Source organism: Pinus tabuliformis, chromosome 2_2 (assembly GCF_031772625.1).
Source record: "Pinus tabuliformis cultivar Carrire ecotype Pingquan chromosome 2_2, CPIR1, whole genome shotgun sequence".
NCBI lineage: Eukaryota > Viridiplantae > Streptophyta > Pinopsida > Pinales > Pinaceae > Pinus > Pinus tabuliformis.
This window is the reverse complement of record NC_142300.1, coordinates 1,051,364,271-1,051,369,450: the sequence shown is the minus strand read 5'-3', so window position 1 is coordinate 1,051,369,450 and position 5,180 is coordinate 1,051,364,271. Positions and strand designations below refer to the sequence as shown.

At 37.4% G+C, this 5,180-nt stretch overlaps 1 long non-coding RNA gene across 1 annotated transcript; it reads left to right on the top strand.

Annotated features, from left to right (window-relative positions):
• The first annotated feature begins 4,105 nt into the window (after positions 1 to 4,105).
• On the top strand, positions 4,106 to 4,446 carry LOC149196987 (uncharacterized). Its single transcript, XR_016254163.1, has 3 exons — positions 4,106 to 4,166; positions 4,241 to 4,285; positions 4,394 to 4,446. It is a non-coding gene; the product is annotated as an uncharacterized LOC149196987 (long non-coding RNA).
• Positions 4,447 to 5,180: the final 734 nt, after the last annotated feature.

The window sequence follows — 5,180 nt, the reverse complement described above, 5'->3', positions numbered from 1 at the left end:
AATTTTGAAGCAGCAATCTTAAGGGTACCCGATTATATCAGATGTGTTCAGCAATGCGTTGAATTGGATAGGGTATCATTTTCGTTTTCCTCTTCTATGGATGTCAGCACAGGAATATAAGGCTCATTACAGGTTGACTAAAAAAGAAGCAGCAGCATGGCAGAGGTTGCAAAATGTGCAATGGTTCAGAGATATAACTAACAGTACCTTCTATAGTCACTGCTTAAGTAATTTGCACTCTAAGAGCTAGTACTCAGAATCGGATTCAGAGTGAAGTTGCATGAGGACATGCAACCCTTTCAGTTGGAGGGATGTTAGGACCCTACATTGTACCTTTTTTATCATATATTTTGCTATCGTTCCATCGTTTTTCAATCCATATTTAAAGTCTATGTTATCATTTTAATCAATTTTCCAAAGGTATATAACATTTCTTCTCGTTACTATATGTTTAATTTGTTTTACATATAATTTTACATTACTTTCATAATTAACCATTGATTGGAAATATATAGTTGCTGAAACAGTCTGAAGATTGCAAATTTATCATTGCGATCTACGTTGCTGAAATAGTTAGAATAGTGCGCAAATCCTGTTGCTGAAACAGCCCGTGATTTGCATTTCAGATTCGATAGCAATAAGAAGAGATCAGCGAAGGCGCTGTTACACTGGCTGCAACAACTACATTCCAAAGTCGGCATTGTTACAACCATTGTAACAGCATTTTGCTAATGGAAGAACCAATTATCCTATTTTAGCATATCGGGTTAAGAATAGGATTTATAGTGTAATCAAATGTATAATAGATGTCTCCTCTTTAAATAGGAGACATCAGTATTAGCGGGGGGGAGGGGAGACTACGGGAAGGTCTAGCTGAAAGTAAAGAAACTTGAATCATTTTGTAATATGATACATTGACAGATGAATAAAATATTGTTCTAAGCATTTCTTAGTTCCTTTTTCTAGGGAATCTTTTGAGAAGGAAATGGCCCACCTTCCTCACAAGATTCACCCATTAATTTCTGTAGCGTGTTAAGTGTTATTTTTTATTCATGTCATGTCAAACTCTGTTTGCCGAAATTACTTATGCATTATTGGAACTCTGTATTCATTGCTGAAACTCTGTTTTTATTTGATTATTTCATTGTTTTCATAAATTCATTCATAGGTAATCAGTGATTATTTCAATTGGTCATTGGGTTTATAGAGTGAATTTGCGAAGCATGGTAATCAGAAACAGGTGTTGAAGATTCCTGCTTGGGGAATAGCATCATGTTCTCTGTTATAACACAATTAGTCTTTTCCTCTGCAGATTGATTTCTTTTCCTAGATTGTTCTTTTTAATGTAATCCAAGATTCTTTTGATAATTGTCTTCAATAGAAAGATTGTTTTTGCTATAACTCAGAATAGAACTTCAGTTTGTTTAAAGCAAGGTGTGATTAGTGTAATTGTTACTACAAATTTTTATTGTTTTTGGGATTGAGCATATACAGTGTGTGATTGCTTTTGAAACAAACAGACTTCTTTGGGTTGACAATTCATGTAGCACTTGGTTGTTTAAATTAATAAGAAATTAAAGTGACCAAAAAATAGTAATGGGGAAATCACTAGTATTATAAGGGCCTAACATGCCCCTCTCCTTCCAAAAAGCATTGTCCTCAATACTTGAGTAGTTGTGGATGCTTCTGTATAAAATTTTCATCTTCCCATGTGGAATCTTCAGCGGATAAGTTCTTCCACTTGATGAGATACCCCGAAATTGATCGATTTCATAGCTGTCGAGTTCTTGTTTTTGTGATTACGTCCGGTTCCAATATGATTTTTCCTTCCTCGTCAAGTTCAGGAAATATTATTTGAACTAGGAGCTTGTCACCTATAACCTTCTTTAAACATGAAACATAGAAAACTGGGTACACTCGAGAAGTTGCGGGAAGCTCCAATTTGTATGCCATAGTACCAATATTTTGCAACACCTTGTATGGACCATAATACTTTGGTGATAACTTATTATCCTTCTTAGCTTGCTTGAGGGACATTTGTTTATATGGTTGTAGCTGTAGGAATACCACTTTGGCGCAATGTATAACACTTATGAGCCCTTTGTCCCTCATGTTTCTTTAAGTTCAAGGTTCAAATATTCTTGCCCTCTTAGTGCTTCTTATTTTGTTCCATATTATGGACCTTAATCTTAGCCATGAACATGTTGGTCACTATAATTGTTTATTAATTAAAACAATCAAGTGTTACATAAATTGTCAACCCAAGGAAGTCTGTTTATTTCAAAGGCAATCACACACTGTATATGTTCAATCTCAAAAGCAATCCAAACTTGTAGTAAAAATTACACTAATCACACCTTGCTTTGAACAGACTGACGTTTTACTATGAATTACAGTAAAAACAATCTTTCTATTGCAGGATTCAAGATTCAAAGGAAAACAATTATCAGAAGAATCCTGGATTATATTAAGAAACAACAACCTAAGAAAAATGAACCTTTCAACAATCTACAAAAGAGAAGACTAACTACATTGTAACAGAAAACAGGACCCTATTCCCCAAAGTAGGAATCTTCAGCACCTGTCTCTGACTATCACACTTTCATAAACTCATTATGCAAACAGAATTACCAATTGAAATGATCAACAATTACCTAGGAATGAATTGTATGAAAACGATGCAACAATCAGTTGAAACAGAGTTTCAACAATAGATAGCAGAGTTCTATCAGTACATAAATAATGCATAATAGAGTTTCAACAAAATAGAGTTTAACAAGGTATGAATAAAAGCAATAATTAACACACTACAGAAACTAATGGGTGAATCTTATTAGGAAGGTGGGACCTCTCCTTCTCACAAGATTCCCTAGAAATGAAAAGGAACTAAGAAGAAATTCTCAAAATGATCTTTTATTCATCTGTTCAATGTAATAAGTTACAATATCAAAAGTAAACACGCTCCTTCTCTGTAATTCCCTTCTAGCTAAGCCTTCCGTAATCCCCCTCTAATGTTGATTTCTCCTCTATTTAAAGAGGAGAATCCTCTTAATACAATTAAGTATATGATTACATGTGTACATACAAATCCTATTCTTATTTTGATCTAATCTTCTATGCTGGAATAAGATATTCTGATCCTCCGTAGCAAAATGTTGTTACAGTGGTTATAATGGTGCTGGCTTTGAGGTACAGTTGTTACGGCCAGTGTAACAGCGCCTTTAATTATCTTTTCTTGTTACTGTTGTATATGAAACACTGTTTCAGCATCGCAAATCACGAACTGTTTCAGCAACGGAATTTGTGTATTGTTTAATTGTTTTAGCAACATGGTCTTCAAGCAACAACGATATATTAACTGCAGCCTTCAAACTGTTTTAGCAACTATATATTTCTGATTAATGACTAAGTATTAAAGTAATGTAAAATTACATGTAAAACAAATTAAACATATAGCAAAGAGAAGAAACACTATATACTTTTGGAAAAATAGATTAAGGTGATAACCCAGACTTAAATATGAACGAAAAAAAGATGTAATGATATCAAAAAATATGAGCAAAAAGGTACTGATGGCCCAGCCCTGGTGACGTGGTCTCAGCCACGTGACTCACTTCAGTCCCACGTGGTCACACTTGGCGCGGGTAAATATCTGTCCTAATACCGAGGCGCATTTACGTTCTCATCTTCCGGTTAACAGGTTTGATCACCGGTCCTCTCCGTGGCTTTCCGCCTTTGTAAAACCCTTAAGGTTTAGTCTCGGCTCATTTGCACTCGTTCTCCCTTCTGTTCCAGCTCCGCGTGGTTATAGCGCTGCCCTCTGTGCGCTAACACAACCTATCTCTCACTCTGTCACTGATGGTGGCCTCTCGACTCAGCTACACTCCGTCTCCTTCTGTTACCTGCTCTGTATTGTTATGGCGCTGCTCTCGCGCGCTATCCCACCATATCCCTTACTCTGTCACTGGTTGTGGCTCTGTTCGAAATGCAAATCCTTTGCTGTAGCTGCTGTCTTCGTCGACCTAGTTTGGAAGTCTGTGGTAAGGGTTTGTATTTTTATGGCTTTGGCGAAACAATCCTTTGGTTTCCGGTTTCTGAGCTCTGGTCCTGTGCAGGTATTCGCAGCCACAAAGCTATCTTCCCTCCGAACGCAACCAGGCTTCAAGGTAACCTCTGGTTCTATGTTTTATCGTCCTCTGCCACCTGTTATCGATGCTTACAGGGTTCTTGTGCCTTTCAGCTTATGGTTTCGTTTTGTGGCTCGGCAGCCTTCGTCGACCCTTGGGTAAGTTCACGGTTCTCTTACTCTTGCATCTTACAATATTTACTCGGCTTCTTCTGACATTTATTCTGGTTATAGAAATGTCTTAACTCATTCAATGGTCCTGTGCAGGTGGGTTGGGAGCTCTGCTCGCGAGGGTTTCAAATGTGCAGTCCTCAGCTTCCTCCAATCTCTGGTACCCTTGTGACCGGGTAGGGTCTACTCTTATTCCAGCGTTTCTTAGATTATGCAGTATGTACTTGCTGTAGGGTTCTGTTGGTTAGGTTTTGTAGAATGGTCGTGCCCTTTGCTGGCGTTCACATCTTCAGGGTTTCGTTCCTCTGTGTCATTGTATGACCTCCATGCGTCTATACCTTAGACTTATGCTGTTACGGCGGTGCCGCTTTTGTTATGTGACTCTGTTGTTATTTATTGGGCTGTGGTTTACGAAGACTTATGAAATACTGTATAAATGAAAGCAACGGTTCTGGAATTGTTACCTTTGTTAATAGTCGCTGTGTTGATTTGTAAATGACCGTGTGACTCTTTGTGTTGGCTTATGGGCTCTGTTCGGTTTGGCCGTAACTTGACTTGGTACGAAGTCTGTCTTTACTTTATCCTCGCAACGTTGTATGCATATGCTGCTTGGCCGCTTTACGCTTCTTGCTGTGTGATAGACCTGGCAATGTACTTATGGTTTCGGCCTGAGGCCTGTAATTGCTTCAATATTTCTAGTTACAGCATATGAATATCGTTCTATCTTAATTTGTTTCAAAATAACAAATGTTTGTAACTCTCAGTTGTATAACACAGAAAAGTAATGAACAGTAATTTATATTCAGGAAAAGAAATCAATGCTTCAATTACAGAGGGTGTCTTTCTATATTGCTTGAATACTGTCTTGCTATATTTTCCTTAC